This window comes from Sphaerodactylus townsendi, linkage group LG05, assembly GCF_021028975.2.
Source record: "Sphaerodactylus townsendi isolate TG3544 linkage group LG05, MPM_Stown_v2.3, whole genome shotgun sequence".
In the NCBI taxonomy this organism is placed as follows: domain Eukaryota; kingdom Metazoa; phylum Chordata; class Lepidosauria; order Squamata; family Sphaerodactylidae; genus Sphaerodactylus; species Sphaerodactylus townsendi.
In genome coordinates, this window is record NC_059429.1 from 4,514,405 (window position 1) to 4,532,431 (window position 18,027).

Consider the following 18,027-nt stretch of genomic DNA (forward strand, 5'->3'; position numbering starts at 1 on the left):
CCTGCTGGGAGACAGCTTGCCTCCCGCCTAAGTGGCGTTTCTAACTCGGCTCCTCAGCTGGCCGTGAGCCCCGGTATTAGCTGAACGTCTTGGGTTGTAATCCATGCAAAAGGCAGATTAGACACAGCCCTTTGTGTTTTCGATCCAGCATCAAGGCGCACTTATTTCTCCCTACCGGAGACAAGCAGCTTATCAAGGAAAGAGCCACGAAAGCTCCTTTCGGGCAGATCGGGGGGATATGGGCCATGCTGTGTCCCCAGCCCTTAATATGTTATCAGGGAGCAGAAGCAACCCTTCCCTCATACATCAAGACAGATGCAAGCTTCTAAGAGTGGTAGCATCCATTTTTCTTCCCACACAAGTATTGACTTCACAGGGGTGCGGCGTGGTTTCCAGGCTCTGTGGCTGTGTTCTAGCAGCATTCTCTCGTGACGTTTCGCCTGCATCTGTGGCCAGCATCTTCAGAGGAAACCACACAGCACCCCAGTGATTCCGGCCATGAAAGCCTTTGACAATATATAGACTTCACAGTTTGCTGAGACCGCAACACCCCATATGTCCCTGCACGGCCTCTCCGTTCGGTTGAGGCCAATTTACTGGTGGGCCCCGGCCCCTCAATGATGCGGCTGGCCTCCACGCGGGCCAGGCCCTTTACAGCTCTGGCCCCGGCCTGGTGGAACGCTCTCCCGCCAGCTGTTCGAGCCCTGCGGGACCTTGGTGAGTTCCACAGGGCCTGTAAGACGGAGCTGTTCCGCCGGGTCTTTGGAGGAAGTGGCCGCTGATAGTGGTGCCCCCCCTAGTTTGGCCCTAGTTTGGCTCTCGTTTGGCCCTGACATCTGGGCCATTTGTCATCTAACAAGACCATCAAGCCTCCCTTTTTTGGGGGGGGGGAGGGAATCTTAAAATTGGGATATTGGACGCCATTCATATTTTCATCTCCTTGATGTTCACTGTTTAATTGTTAGAATTACTCTCTGGTTTTATTGCTGCCTTTTAATGTTTTAATTATTTTCTATTGTTACTTCTATCTGCTGTACACCGCCCAGAGCCCTTCGGGGATGTGGCAATATAGAAGCCTCAAAAAAAAAAATAACAGAAGGTTGTTGATAGAATTGATGCTAGCCAATACACATCCTCAGATACTTCACATAGACTGTTCTGGGAACTTTAATGACAGATCATATCTTACAGCAGCGGCTTCACCCACAGCTTTTGACCAGCTTGGCAGCTTACATTCACTTTGTGCCATCCATCTTGTCTGGCATGAATCGCTTTACCATTTGTGGTGGAGGTTGAAGCAAAGAAATACTGGACACAGATTCATGAATATGAAAGAGAAATTGTGAATATTAATGTATTGTCGAAGGCTTTCATGGCCGGAATCACTGGGGTGCTGTGTGGTTTCCGGGCTGTGTGGCCGTGTTCTAGCAGCATTCTCTCCTGACATTTCGCCTGCATCTGTGGCTGGCATCTTCAGAGGATCTGATGTTGGATCTGATACTCCACTTGCTTTCCCAACATCAGATCCTCTGAAGATGCCGGCCACAGATGCAGGCGAAACGTCAGGAGAGAATGCTGCTAGAACACGGCCATGCAGCCCGGAAACCACACAGCACCCATGTGAATATTAACTTTAAATTAAAACCAGAATTGTACTTTACTTAACGTCTAAGATCCTGAAACCGAGAAGCAATGAAAAACAGTAATACTTTACATGAATACAGCGGCAGAGAATTCTTTATGCCCAGTATCAGAAAAATCCAAAAATACTAAGTACTAAGGGATGGCTCAACAAGGTGAAACAATATGCAGAGCCAGACAAATTAATGGTATTAGTGAAAGACCTACAATTGGATAGATTTATAGCAAACTGAAAACTTTTTGCAAATTTCTTGAATAATAGTACAAACAATTATGGTGTTTGAGGAATAGTTGAAATAGCGGATGAAGTCGTTACGGGCGACGCAAGGAATAGGCGAGACACAGTGATATCATCCGGTGGAGAGAAGCCAGTGGCAATATAGCGTGATCAATGGATCTGGCTAATCTGCCGAACTGGGGTCCCTGGCACCTTTTATTAAGGGTTTGGGGAAGGCGGGAGAGCGGGAGAATGTTGCACAATACATGACTCATAGGGGCTGCGTACGTGCGGGGGGAAACGTTCCTGTCTGGGCCTAATCCATACCTGGGGGTATGTACCTTTTGTCCCTTTGTCCAGGGCATCTTGTGACCCGTGAGTCACGGGGGTCTTGTGAAAGGTGAGCGTGTGCGCCCAGAAGGCAACAGATGGCGCAGGCATTCCTGTGCTCTGTCTGAGGCTCTGCTGGGTTCGCTGGCTTACTCCTACAAGCGGATACAATAATCTGTTAATAAAACATATCAATTACTTTGTTTTTCCTTATGAAAACAACTCTGAAATGAAATTCAGCAAGTTAGATTAATATTTGACAGTGATTAACTTGATATCTGAATAGTTTGGAGGTCACTTGGTTGAGTATGTACGTGCTGTGTTTTTCTTGTTGCTGTGTAGATGCTGTTTATTTTCTTTACTTTTTCTCTTTGCTTTTTCTAAACTATAATAAAGAGATATTTCCCCCCAAAAGTGTGTTAGCAATACCTCAGGTGCTGACCAATAGACAGAAGGGATTTTTCAGGAAACCCAAGAAATGGAAAATGTACATATGCAAAGGCAGGACTTCTTGCAAACATACCCCACTGATGATGGTCGTCATCATCGTCGTCGTCGTCGTCGTCGTCGTCGTCGTCGTCGTCGTCGTCGTCGTCGTCGTCGTGGTCGTGGTGTTGGTACATAATACACTGGACATCACAGTGATCGAGGATAAGAAAGTGACCACATAGCAGTACCTAGTGATAGCAGGATCACTGAAAAAGAACATGAGCGGGTTACTAAATACCATGAGTTGAAAGTCGGGATTCAGCGATTATGGCACAAACCAACGGAGGTCGTCCCAGTGGTAATCGGCACCCTGGGCGCCATTCTGAAAACACGAGGGCAGCACTTGAAACGTCTTCCAATCGACAAAATCAACATGTTTCCGATTTGGAGGGCAGCCCTGCTGGGATCTGCACGAATACCATGCCGATACAGTACAAAGTCCTGGGCCTCTGAGTGAGGCTTGAGTTGTAAAGAGCGGTCAACAACAACCAGCTAAATAACTGGCAGCTGTGATATTAAACAAAATAATGCAATAAAACCGAACAACTCAAAGAGTCAAAATTGGCACACTGACCCGGATTTGTATGTAGACATCATTGGTAATAAACAATTCAAAACAACATTTGTTCAAAGTTATTTTTGTTATTGCACATTTGTAAATTCACTTACACTAATGCTAACCCTATTCTAATATACTGTAATGAAAAGATAAAGTGCATAATATATATAAAGTGCCAGTGTCAATAAATCATATCAATGTACAATTTCATAATTTCATTCAAGATATAATGACAAAGGTCCATATGAGACTTCAAACTAATGAGTTCCAAAAATTTCTTAATATGTCCATATATTGTATGGTTTCAAAATGGAACTTCACAAATTTTCACCAACTGTATTGACAAACAATTAGTCACAAGTCCATATGAGACCACACTGTTCAATTCCAACGGAAGTTTAGTATCTCCATTTTTACGTGATTCCCAAACGGAACTTCACAACAGAGCTGATATCTCCTGTGCCTTGAGTCCATTCATGGATGGTACATAGAAAAATGGGAATCCTGTATAGAATCGCACCACATGTCTGAATGCGTTTTCGAAGGTATCTTCCTCAGTATACCGATTCTCAATAGCTTGATTTCATCCTGGGGTTAACATTCTTCTATAGTGTCATCTTTCCCCTAGAGATCATCAGTATATACAGTATATACAGGAGCAGCAGTGGCGTAGGAGGTTAAGAGCTCGTGTATCTAATCTGAAGGAACCGGGTTTGATTCCCAGCTCTGGCGCCTGAGCTGTGGAGGCTTATCTGGGGAATTCAGATTAGCCTGGGCACTCCCACACACGCCAGCTGGGTGACCTTGAGCTAGTCACAGCTTCTCGGAGCTCTCTCAGCCCCACCTACCTCACAGGGTGTTTGTTGTGAGAGGGGAAGGGCAAGGAGATTGTCAGCCCCTTTGAGTCTCCTGCAGGAGAGAAAGGGGGGATATAAAGCCAACCTCCTCCTCCTCCTCCTCCTCCTCCTCCTCCTCCTCCTCCTTCTATATTAGAATAGGGTGGGCATTAGTGTAAGTGAATTTACAAATGTGCAATAACAAAAATAACGTTGAACAAATGTTGTTTTGAATTGTTTATTACCAATGATGTCTACATACAAATCCGGGTCAGTGTGCCAATTTTGACTCTTTGAGTTGTTCGGTTTTATTGCATTGCACTTGGCACACTGGTTTCTATCTTGTGGGCTATTAAACAAAATAAAACAACAACAACAACAACAACAACAACAACAACAAAGTGGCAGGTTTTCAGGAGCCATGAAGGGCGAGTGATGGGCAGTTCAGACTCAGCGATGGAACCAACCAACTGGGAAGCTCTTGAATGCAGCTAGAATTCCCATGTAACCCTAGTTTGTTGCAGTGAAGTTTGCCCAGAGCGATTTCTCAGTGGATGGTGTCCCCCGAGTTGCAATTACATATGAAAAGGCAGCACAATTTAGCTTCCCCAGCTAGCCAGCAATTTCATGGTTCAAGCAGTAATGATGTACACAGTCAGAAAAACACTACTTTGCCTTTAGAGGGCCTATAAAATCCAATTTCTCTCACAAACTTTGGCTCTGTCCACTTCTAGTTTGTCATTTCATCTCAATGAAATGGGGGGGGGTCAGGCAGGGGCAGAGCGAGGGGGGAACTGCTCACGGGGGCATGCACGCGCCACGCGCCCCTGCTGCAGTGCTGCCCGTCCCCACCCCAACCCTGGAACGCCCCCACAGAGGTGCATGCCCTAACCCTAACCCCAAACCCACCCTATTGGCGCTATGCCAGGACTATATGCCAGGACTATGTCAGGACTATATAGCAGTGGTGGCGAACCTATGACACGGGTGCCAGAGGTGGCACTCAGAGCCCTTTCTGTGCCCCCCCCCAATCTAGGCTGGCCTGGGCCGCTGGGCTCGATTATTAGCATTAAACTTAAGACCAAGTTTTGGGGAAGCAGTGTAGGTAACCCTGTTAAGCGCTGTTAAACCCCACTGATTTTCATGCAAAGAACAAAAGCGTGATCCTTTACCTGGGAGTAAGCTCGGTTGCTGGCAATGGGGCTTGCTTCTGAGTAAACCCTCCTAGGGTCGTGATTCACCCGTTGGAAGAGATGCACGGTTGCTTCAAAGCAAAGCCACCGACTACCACCAAACTTACTCCTGAGTAACGCACACCTCAGAGCCAACCGTTTTTTCTAAGTATTCAGGTTAAATTGCCGTGTTGGCACTTTGTGATAAATAAGTGGGTTTTGGGTTGCAATTTGGGCACTCGGTCTCGAGAAGGTTCGCCATTGCTGCTATATAGCATTGACACACATGCACTCCTTTCAGGTTTAACTTTGGATGTCTGTGGTTTGGTGATAGCATGGGGGAGTTTTACACAAACAAGGCAAATAACTTCAGATGTTGGGAAAGGCCTTTCTCTGCCAGAGACTCTGGACAGCCCCAACCAATCAATGGAGATGGCACTTGACTGGATGGTTGTAAGACAGCTTTACTTCCTTGCGGGCATCAATAAAAAGACGGAGAACTTGAGCAAATGGTTGAAAAGTTTGGCAAGGCTGTAACATGTGACAATCTTCGCACCATCTCCATATAGCCATGGTGGCAAACCTTTGGCACTCCAGATGTTATGGACTACAATTCCCATCAGCCCCTGTTTGGAACTAGCACTTCTGTTCATAGGGTCTCCCATTAGCTTTTAGGCACAATACAAAATGGCTCTTCCTTCTTTCTAGTGCTTTACCCACCAGCCTTTTCACTTTGTTCCTCCAGTGCTGGTGCCCAGACTCTCCTGCTCCTTTCCCTTTGTGGACCACTCCACACATTTTTTTGTTTTATATTTTAGGATGTTTTTATGATGCTTTATCATTGATTGTACACTGCACAGAGCCCTTCAGGGGTGGGGCAGAATATCCATCCATCCATCCATCCACCCACCCACCTACCCACCCACCCACCCATCCATCCCATCCCAATCCAATCCATCCATCGTCGAAGGCTTTCACAGCCGGATTCAGCTGGTTCTGGTGGGTTTTCCGGGCTGCGTGGCTGTGGTCTGGTAGATCTTGTTCCTAACGTTTCGCCTGCATCTGTGGCTGGCATCTTCAAAGGTGTATCACAGTGAGAAGTCTGTTACAAGATCTACCAGGTCACGGTCACACAGCCCAGAAAACCAAACAACCAACCAACCCAACTGTAATGTATTGTATTGATTGTGAGGTACTGTATTGTTTTAAGAGTCTGCAGCTGTTGCACTGGAATTGGTAATCAGTAGGTGTGTTATATTGAGCACAGCTGCAGAGTGATTTTAGGCTATGTGTGAGTAGCAGCTTTGAAATAAAGCACCATGTTTTGTTCCTCCGACTCCTGATTCTTTGAGACATAACATATTGGCGACGAGGATAAACTTATGACGAGTCTAGCAAGTTTTTGTGAAGCAAGGACTGTGAGTAAATTATGGCTTTTCAAGGGCAGCTGGAACAGTTTAATTTGGAGTTTCCTTTGAAGTGGCAGAGTTATGAGGCCCGATTGGAATTTTATCTTCTGGCAAATGGCATAACAGACCCAGAAAGGAAGAGCCATGTTTCTGAGCCTCTGTGGTGAAGGGGTGTTTGACCTCGCCTCAGCATTGATAGCGCCAAGAGACTTATCAGCAACACCGCTTGTAGAGATACTGACTGCATTAAGGAACCATTTCATTCCCCAACCGTCAGAAATAGCTAGACAGAGTGTTTTTTTATAAACGTGATCAGGAGGGGACTGAAAGCATTGCAGATTATGTTGCAGTCTTACGGCGGTTGGCACAACAATGTAATTTCTCCAATTTGGAAGAAATGTTAAGGGATCGTCTGGTCTGTGGCCTGAGAGAGGCACCATTGCAAAAGTTGCTGCTGGCAAAGACAGACTTGACTTTTCAAACGGCATACCAAGAAGCCTTGAATTTTGAACTTGCTGCAGCCTCTACTCGAGGTGCGACAAGCCAGGAGCCCACAGAGATTGCAAACAGCTGGCAGTGGGACTGTAGACCCGGGCAGTGGTGAAATTCAGAGACTGCAGCATGGTGCAATGAAGATGGGAAGACCACCACAACAGAGGGGGAGGATGTTAACAGAGAAATGTATGAGTTGTGGTGGGCCCCATGAGAGAGAAAGGTGTAAATTTAAAGAGGCACAATGTTTCTGTTGTAAACGTTGGGGGCATATTGGGAGAGTGTGCAGAGAAAAGGCATCAGGGACCAAGAAGACATGTTCCCGGCTCATCTGCTACACACTCTGTGGATGCACCTTGCTGTCCCCATGTAGCTGGCTTGACTGGCCAACCCCCTACATGGGCAGTGTGATGGTGTTTACGCAGCTGATGTAATTAACCACGTGCAACCCGAGATCCAGCGTAAGTTGTCGGTGACTGTGAAGATCCAGGATGTCCCTTGTGTGGGGTAAGGGGATTCTGGGTCAGCATTCTCCATCGCGTGATGGGACACTTATAAAACATTTTGCCCACAGGATGATTTGGACATTCAATCTTGTGACTTACCACTTACGGATTATCAAGGACATAGAGTACCTGTGGTTGGCATGTGTAATGTCCATGTGAAATATCATATGTTTGATGGATGTTTGAAATTGTTAATAGTGGAAGGAAGGCGGACGAGCCTATTGGGGTTGGACTGGTTTGGGAGATTGGGAATTGTAATTACTGGAATTCATGAGGTTAGCAAGTTGACATGGGAGGTGCTAGTGGGAGAATTTAAGAGTGTGTTTGCTGAGGGACTGGGGCAGTATAAGGGTCCACCTATATCATTGCATCTTGATCCTTTAGTACCCCCAATACGTCTAAAATCACGGCGTATTCCATTTGCTTTGCCGCCTAAAGTGGATGCAGAACTAGATCGGTTATTGGAACAGGGAATATTGGAGCCAGTGGTAAATGCAAAATGGGAAACTCCAATTGTGACCCCCCTGAAGGCCAATGGGGATGTGCGCATTTGTGCTGATTATAAGTGCACAATTAACAAGGCATTGCAGAAACAGCCGTACCCAGTGCCAGTTGTCAGTCAGTTGTTAGCAACATTGGCAGGGGGAAAGGTTTTTGCAAAATTAGATCTAGCGCAGGCATACCAACAGCTGGAAGTGGATGATGCCACTGCAGAAGCCCAGACGATAGTGACTCACAGGGGGGCATTCAGAGTAAAGCGGCTGCAATTTGAGTGAGCGTGAGCTCCTGGGATATTCCAGAGCTTGATGGAAGAAATATTAAGAAACTTGCCGGGAGTCATACCATATTTTGATGATGTCTTGATAGTGGGTGCAACTGAGGAGGAACTGATGACACGGGTACGGAAAGTACTGCAGTGCTTCAGATGTAGGGTTGCGCGTTAAGCGCGAAAAATGCGGTTTGGAGTAAGCTAAGTAGAGTTTTTGGGATACATGGTAGATGCAAGGGGAATCCACCCGACATCAGCAAAGGTGAGGGCCATCCAGGATGCCCCAGCACCACAGTCAAAGCAAGAGTTACAGGCATTTTGGGGACTGCTAAATTTTTACCATTCATTCTTAGGAGCATAAGGCCACAATGGCGGAGCCACTGCACCGTTTATTAGATAAACGGGCAGTGTGGCAGTGGACAAGTCAGCATGAGAAGGCATTCCGAGATGTCAAACAATTGTTGTCATCAGAAAGTGTATTGGTTCATTTTGATGAGAGGAAGCCATTAATTTTGACGCATGATGCCTCCCCGTATGGAGTTGGAGCAGTGTTGAGCCATCAATTGGAGGATATGCGGAAGCTCCAATTGCGTATTATTCTAGGACGCTTGTCTACAACGGATTTAAATTACGCGCAAATTGATAAGGAGGCATTAGCAATAGTGGCTGGGGTTAAGAAGTTTCATGATTACGTGTATGGGCGACCATTTATGATTGTTACAGACCATAAGCCGCTGTTGGGATTATTTTCCTCAGAGCGCCAGACACCACAGATATTGTCCCCTAGAATGCTGCCTCGAGCCACGTTCCTGAATGCATATGATTATGTCTTGCAGCACCAGTCGGGAAAGAAAATTGGTCATGTAGATGCGTTGAGTCGCTTGCCAGTACAAAGGGAGGAGGAAGATCATTCCCCACTTTTGGAGGTTTTGATGTTGGAATCGTTATCAGAGCCTCCAGTGCAAGCGGCAGAAATAGCAGAAAGGTCAGCTAAGGACCCAGTAAGCTTGCCCGAGTTTTGAATTGGGCATGGAAGGGTTGGCCATTGGGTAAGTTAGAGGAAAAAATTCAGACCATTTGGAATGAGGCAGCACGAGATATCTGTCCACAAGGTGCTTACTGTGGGGAAATAGAGCAGTGATCCCAGCAGCTTTGGGATTAGGGTGCTGGAGGCCTTAAGCATGTAGGGCACCCCGGAATAGTGAGAATGAAGGCATGGGCCCGAAGTTATGTGTGGTGGCCAAGGATGGATAGTGAAATAGAAGAATGGGTGGCCAGGTGCAGGAGTGTCAGATAACGCGACCTGCCCCACCTCAGGCCCCTACCTATCAATGGAGTCCACCACAAAAGACCGCGGTCAAGGGTACATATTGATTTTGCAGGGCCTTTCCAAGGCCAGGTGTTTCTCATCGTAGTGGACTCATATTCCAAATGGCTAGAAGTAGTGCCAGTAATGTCAATGACATCACAAACAGTTATTAGGGCACTGCGTAAGTTATTTGCAACCCATGGCCTCCCGGATACGGTGGTATCGGATAATGGGACAGCGTTTGTATCCAAGGAGTTTAGAGTATTCCTGGCCAATGGTGTTATTCGCCAGGTTACCTCGGCCCCTTTTCATCCGCCTACGAATGGGCACGCAGAAAGGATGGTGCGTACAACGAAGGATGCATTGCAGCGAATAGTAGAGGGGGATTGGCACCGTCGGTTGGCGAATTTTTTGTTAACACAGCACATAACACCGTGCACAGCCACCGGGAGGAGTCCTGCGGAGTTGCTAATGAATCGGAAACTTACAACGCTGCTGGACCGAATGCATACCGATTCAGTTGATGATCGGCCACGGAAAGAAGATCAGGTGTTGAAAGCACCTCGGACATTTGATAGGGATGATACGGTGTATGTCCGAAATTATGGAGCAGGTCCATGTTGGGTCCCAGCAGTTGTGAGGCAGCCGACAGGGCCCTTGTCTTATAGGGTGGAAACTGAAGAGGGGCGGGTGATCCGCAGACATGTTGACCAAGTAAGGAAGAGAGTGCCAGGTCCAACAGTAGATCAGGAACCCCAGGTCCTCGAATCTAGGGCGTTAAGGGGGCAGATGGAGCTGCAGGATGAGGAAGCAGTAAATAGTCCAATTGTCCCAGAGGAACCTGGGGCGTTAAGGGCACAGATGGAGATGCAGGATAAGGAAACAGCAAAGGGTCCAATTGTTTTGCAGAACCAGGAACAAACACAGACTCAGGAGCCAGAGCGGGAGCTGAGACGATCTCAGCGAAAGAGAATCCCACCAGATTATTACAGGAGTTAGGGGGAAGGGGTGTAATGTATTGTATTGATTGTGAGGTACTGTATTGTTTTAAGAGTCTGCAACTGTTGCACTGGAATTGGTAATCAGTAGGTGTGTTATATTGAGCACAGCTGCAGAGTGATTTTAGGCTATGTGTGAGTAGCAGCTTTGAAATAAAGCACCATGTTTTGTTCCTCCGACTCCTGATTCTTTGAGACATAACACCAACCCACCCACCCACCCACCCCAACCCCGCAGCCAACCCCCCAAACAACCAACTAGCCCCCAACCCACCACCCACGCCTCAGGAAACTGGCCAGTATACTGAATTCTAGAAAGTATAATGGGATATCCTTTCAGCCATGTTTTAAAAGGTGCCGGTGGAAGCGGTCAGATCCTCTGCCTTTTGTGTGTATGTGTGTGTGTGCTCTTTTGGGTCTAGAGTAATTTTGCTTGACCATGTAAATTTAATGTAGATTCCACCAGTCTATTGCTCCAGAGATAGGCCAATAGTGTTAAAATAAACGAAGACAGCAAGCTCTCCTGGTCACTCTGTGGCGTAGTGGCTAAGAGCAGTGGCTAAGAGCAGGTGCACTCTGATCTGGAGGAACCGGGTTTGATTCCCAGCTCTGCCGCTTGAGTTGTGGAGGCTGATCTGGGGAATTCAGATTCCAGGGGCAGAAGGTGGTGCCTATTCCATATTCTTAGAATTCCAAAGTACCTAAGCCTCAATAAGAAGACTGGAGTGCCGGGGACTTCCTACCCCACTGGAACATGCATCATAAGCAGAAGAGAGTGGTGACCAATGGTTAGACAAGAGTTTGGATTTATACCCAGCTTTTCTTTCTGGTACGGAGTCTCAGAGCGGCTTATAAACTCCTCGCCATTCCTCTTCTCCCAACCAACTCCCTGTGAGGTAAGTGTGGCTAAGGGAGTTTGGAGAGAACGGTGAGTGGCCCCAGGTTACACAGCAGGCTTCATGCGGAGGAGTGGGGAAACAAATCCAGTTCACCAGATAAGAATTCACTACCCAGGTGGAGGAGTGGGTAATTAAACCCAGTTCTCCAGATTAGAGTCCACCACTCTTAATTACTACACTATGCTGGCTTGAAACCAACAAGACTAAAGTCTATAAAATTATGCCTGGGGTAGAAAATGTTGACAGAGAGAAATTTTTCTCTCTTTCTCACAATACTAGAACCAGGGGGCACCCATTGAAAATGCTGGGGGGAAGAATTAGAACTAATAAAAGGAAACACTTCTTCACACAACGTGTGATTGGTGTTTGGAATATGCTGCCACCGGAGCTGGTGATGGCCACTAACCTGGATAGCTTTAAAAGGGGCTTGGACAGATTTATGGAGGAGAAGTCAATTCATGGCTACCAATCTTGATTCTCTTTGATCTGAGATTGCAAATGCCTTCGCAGACCAGGTGCTCAGAAGCAGCAGCAGCAGCAGCAGCAGGCCATTGCTTTCACCTCCTGCAGGTGAGCTCCCAAAGGCACCTGGTGGGCCACTGCGAGTAGCAGAGAGCTGGACTAGATGGACTCTGGTCTGATCCAGCTGGCTTGTTCTTATGTTCTTAAGGCAATCCAGGCACTGTTCAAGCACAGGAGAGGAGAGTTGGTAAGTAAACAGACACAAAACCAAGATCCGAGAGAAAAAAAAATCTATTAGTGCAAAAAATGAATAGTTTATCTATTACAGTACAATATATGGAAAGGAACATACAATTGTTTGATTTTAGTCAACAACCAATCCTGAACAATAGAAGAAAATCAAATGTAACTTTTTCATTTTTTTTTTGTAAATTCTCATTTTTTTCTTTGAATGAACACAAAATATCCTGGGAAAGAGAACACGTTTGTCTCACCTGCAAGCCTGAACTTAAGTATTGAATACATCACCCCAGGTGTCCATCGAAAAAAAAAAAAGTAATAAATTTCATCTGATAAAAACCCCTAAGGCCTCCCAACTACTCTTCAACCCCTTTCCTGAATTGGTGCCCCTTGAGGGGATTTTGATAGCAGTCAAGAAATACCTGTTGCTAGCTAGAAAAAGAGAAAGAAAGAAAGAAAGAAAGAAAGAAAGAAAGAAAGAAAGAAAGAAAGAAAGAAAGAAAGAAAGAAAGAAAGAAAGAAAGAAAGAAAGAAAGAAAGAAAGATGAACTGGAAGAGAAGAACAGAAATGTCCTGGTTCCAAACTTTTGAGCTGGGCCTTTCCCCCACTCCAACAAAGAATGGGACAGAAAAGGGCCGGTTACTGGACAGTGTGTAGTCAACTCATACTGGATGATAGGTTTCTTTGGGTGGAAACTAAGAATCAAGACCACGTTCTCTCCACTACTGTTTTGAGAGCAACTTCAGCGTTCTCTAAGGAACTTTGAGAATTGCCACGGGGCACATCTATATTACACCTTGAGCTGGTTTCGCACCTGCTTAAAAGGGGTTCACAACCATTCACACGAGAGCAGCAGTTTCGCTAAACTATTAGGAATTCTCAGATACATTTGAAAACTGTTTCTCAGCTTCCTAGCGGGGTGGGGGTGGGTGGGGGGCAGCTTATGGCAGTTAAAACCAAGCGACTCTATAGGGTACCTGATCCCATAGTTTTCTGATAGGAGGGACGCGCCAAGTTATGGATTACCTATCAGTTCCTTCCAGCATGGGCCAATTGGCCATGCTGGCAGGGCTGATGGGAATTGGTAGTCCATAACATCTGAGCAAACGCTCGCCATCACTGTTATGGTTGGTTCACCAGATTCTTCCAGATTCCGCAATTTTACCTGCCACTTAGCCATGCTGGCAGGGGCTGATGGGAATTGTAGTTCATGAACATCTGGAGGGCCATAGTTTGAAGACCCCTGGTGTAGGCCATTCCTCTGGTGAGCTTTGCTGCCAAACCATTGTTCCATGAGATACGGAGAATAGAAACCACAAAGGGTAAGATAAATTGTTTCATAAAGCTCAGTTTTCAAGGAGAAGGAACTATGTCTACCCTCAGGCTGGGGCAGCTATGGGAAACAGGACAACGCATGAGGGACAGGATCTGAATTTAAACATACAACAAATAGGGAAGGATAAACCGTCTCTCAACCACAAATGACATCTGCCTGCTTCTTCAACATTCCATCCATTCGCATTTTAAGTTTCCAAAGAAACCATCTCTCTCCACTGCAACATCCCATTCTGTCCACAAACACACACGAGCTCCGTTGGCTGCTTTTCTTTGGTTTGCATTTGCGACGGGAGTTCCGGTCACTTTCCTTCGCCAAGGATCCATCTTAGCTGGAACGGCCCCCGTGGTCCCTGGATCACCTTGAACGTCATCCAAGTCGGGGATGAGAACTGCAAGCAAACAATTCACCGGTGACGTGTCCCCAACTCACTGGCATGTGGTTCTGTAGGCCAGAGTAAGTTTCCAAGAAATGTGGTTCAAGCAGGCACGCACGGAAATCAGGCAAACAACAAATGGTGCTTCCCTTCCTTCCTTCCCAAGCTTCCAAGAGCCACGTGGGAAGAACCGAATGGCTTGGTTAGGAGATAGGATTTTGGAAATAATTCCAAGTCAAAGACAAAAAGAATCATCCTTCCCAGAGTTGGTGTCCAGTAGAGGCAGTCAAGACCCAATTAGGACACGTGGCCAAGATGGACCCTACTTGGAAACCCTCATTTCACCCCCTCCCCGATTTAACAACGAGGAGGAGGACTCTAAGTGGAACAAGAGAAATGATCATGCTTGGCCATTATGATTTGCATTGCTCCAGACCACTGCTCTGCCAAGATAAAAGGCATGGGGTGTCTGAGTGAGTGTGTGTGTGGGGGCACTGTGGTAAAGGAAAGGGAAGAGGTGCTTTGACCGGGCCCAAGGTGTGGAGAATAGATCACCATCCATGGAAGACTTCTATGCACACCAAGAGCCAGTGAATGATACACCTGTTCCATGTTCTCTTTCCAGCTCTCAGATCCGGTGACATCAGGGCAGATAATGGGGAAAACCCAACATTCTTGTTGGTTGCTCTCCAACACTCCATGCAACAAAACATCCTACCAACGTGGACGCAATTGATTAGGGATTTTGTGTACACCTAGGCTGTGGCAGGTGGTAGAATCGAAATCAATGGGATTAAGGCTTACTCCATGCTTTGAAGGTTCCTACGACATTTGTTCCGGAAGTAAGTCCTACGGAGTTCAGTGTAGGGTTTCTACTCCCAAACAAATGTGCCCAGGACTACTTCCCGCTAGTTGCCAAGTCTTCCCACAAAGACTAGGTTAAATCTTCAGTTATATCGAACAACTCCTGGGTGGGATTTTTTTCTGTTTATTGTTTTTCGTTCTTGCCCTCGGTGCATCTGAAAAATGGGAAAGTGACTGTAGTGTCTGAAATCACCAATGGGAGAAATCTTAGGCCTACTGCCTTTTAATAAAAAATTAGACAGGTCTGAGTTCGATCCCAACCACATATCTGTGGAAAGGAGTTTAGCTGAAGCGAGAAAGTCCTGTTTCACCAACCAAGAGACTTCAAGTTGACTGGAGCCAAATGGTGGTGGTCAATCACTTCTGGCCGGAATCTGACCTCATAGCCTCAAGGGAACGCTTGTGTTCCTTGGAAGCCAAGCACCTCTCCAACCTCTACATAGTCACTTAACAAATCCAAATCCAAGAGCCTTTTGAAAGTTACAATGAAAGCTAAGTGCCATTGATAGAATCCCGCTCCAGGGGAGGCCAGATCATCAGTTCTCTACCAGCATGGCCAATTGGCCATGCTGGTAGGGGCTGATGGGAATTGTAGTTCCTGAACATCTGGAGAGCCGCAGGTTCCCTACCCCTGGATTAGAGGAACCAAGTCAAATATCCATTTGGGCACAGCTAAGATTCATCAGCATTTTTAAGCAGCTCTTTAAATCCTTGCTGTTGCCAGCTCTGTATATTTTCAGTTCAGACTATCAAACTGTTATCTTTTTTTAACCTTTTATTTGGAGCTTTCTTTTTCTTAAAAAAAGTGGAAACAAAACAAAGCACTATCTGATTACATCACTTTTTTTAAAAAAGTGGGTTTTATATATACAATAATGAAAGAACTGTGGTATCTTTCTAATTATATATAATATACTTTTATTTTAAGCCCCCCCTAGTTCCCGTAAAAGTGCATTTGATAATATATATATATATGTATATTTTATACTTGTCTCCCAATTTTTTTCTAAGAAAATTATCAAAACATACAACCTATGGAATGTCTTTTCTGTGCAACGCCAGCCTGACCACACGCAAATTAGTCATTTATGGGATTTCTTTTCCAAAAAGAGATGAATTTTCAAGTGCTCTGGATAGATTATTCTCTTTATATATAACAACGATATATTATGGATAAAAATGTAAGAAACAGTGGCCCCATCCGTAGTAATCTCTCGTCTTTGAATCTCTTTTTCTGGGAGAGGGGTCAAGACGATTGGAAGACCTCTGCTCACAGGTTAAGTTTAAGCTTTCTTTGTACGCACATATATATTTATTTTATATATATATATCTTTTTCTTAAAAACGTAGCTTCAGCACAGCATCCCATGAATTTCCCCCATCTAATATAAAGGACCCTCAATGGGTACCCATCTAAGGATGCTAATCTCATGCGGATGACTTTTAAATTAAAAAAAAAAAGTTATAAGTGTTCCTCTTAAATCAAAAGGCATATTATACTGAAAATATAAATAGCTCTATAGTTTCATTTCAAATAGTAGTATTGGGCTGCTTTGAGTGAGAGAGAGAGAGAGAGAGTAGAAGAAAATGGGGATTGCAGGGGAGTAAACACAGCTATCTCCAATCTTGACAGAAATCAACTGAAATAAAACCCACAATTCATGAGCAGAGCCTAATTCACACTGAAGAGAGAAGGGTGTGTGTGAAGAGATGGAGATTTCATTAAATCTAAAACAGGAAGCTGGGGAAACCCCACTGCCCAACACACACACACACACACGCAAATTCCCATCAAATTCCTCTCCAGCTTTGAACGATCTGACTCAGTAAGTCTCTAAGGCTGTTTCTAAGAACTATTATTTTTTTTTTTTTGAAATGTTTGGGGCCTGAAAGGAGAAGAAAGTTTGGAGCAAATATGGAGATAAAAAAAAGGAAGCCCTTTTCTAACTTGCAGCGAAAATCCCTTTTCCAAAACACTGCCTGGAAACCCAGAGTTCTGTGCAAACGTTCTCTGGCACATCCAAAAAAGTGTGGCGCCCCCCCACCCCACCCCACCCCACCCCCCACAAAGTGCAACAGAACAAGATTCCCATCGGATCAAATGGGTCAGTGTTAGTGCAAAAGAGGACAAGTCTATTGGTTTTTCAAGATGCTGTATCCTCCTTTTGTTATGCTTAAGGCTTTTTTTTTGGAGGGAGGGAGGGAGGGAGGGAGGGAGATTACGTGATTACATGATAGTGATGTAGTTTAGTGAACAGGGTCTCTCTTCTGAAGCCCAAGACCAGGGACAAGAGATGAAGAAAGAGTTGGCCACCCATCTGACTCTCTTTGAGAACTGGCTGTTCCCCATGTTCCAGAAGTGAAAGCCCGACCCGACGGGACCATTCTCCAAAGTTCTTGCCCCCGCAAGATCTTAGAGGGAGAGAAAGACCTTGTAAAAACCAATTTTGCTTAGGAATCGAAGGATCTTGTCAGAGGATCCAGCATTTTTGAAAAAGAAGGAAAGCTGAAATGGGGTTGGCGCAACTAAAAATCCACGGGTGGGAGAGGAGGGCCTCACAAATTGGGATCACAGCACGACAACACGGGGATCGCTCGAACACTCACATCAGCTCCTTCCTCGGGGATGCACAGGAGATGGAAAAACCCATCCCTTGATAGTTTGCGGTTCTCAGCTGGCTAACCAGCACTTCCATGTTGGGGAATTGGGAAAGCTGAGACCACTCCAAGTCTTCTAGGCAGAGAAAAAACATTCCGAGCCTTCTAGGAAAAGAGAGACCACTCAAAGTCTCCTGGGAAAAGAGAGACCACTCCAGGCCTTGCATCCTAACGTAGAGAGTTCTATGGTGAGGGAACGGTACACCACAGAGTTTACAGCAGAACATGCTAGAAATTTATGACATCTCACCATCTTGGTGTTCAAGCACCCTCCCTGCATTTGTTAACCATGCCCCCCCCCCCCCCACCTTCATCATTTACATTCACTGGTTGCTTTCTTTGGGGGGAGAGGAAGAAAGACATAAAAGCACTATTACCTTGGCAGACCCCCCAATGCTGGTTTCTGACACAAAAAACTGTGAAGGGAACCACAGGGGAGAAGAGGGGTGCTCAGTGGGGTCAGA

General features: G+C 45.7%; 1 long non-coding RNA gene across 1 annotated transcript; it reads right to left on the bottom strand.

Annotated features, from left to right (window-relative positions):
• Positions 1–12,361: 12,361 nt before the first annotated feature.
• On the bottom strand, positions 12,362–15,409 carry LOC125432525. Its single transcript, XR_007244487.1, has 2 exons — positions 13,571–15,409; positions 12,362–13,322 (listed from the first exon to the last, which is right to left on the bottom strand). It is a non-coding gene; the product is annotated as an uncharacterized LOC125432525 (long non-coding RNA).
• Between the last annotated feature and the right edge of the window lie 2,618 nt (positions 15,410–18,027).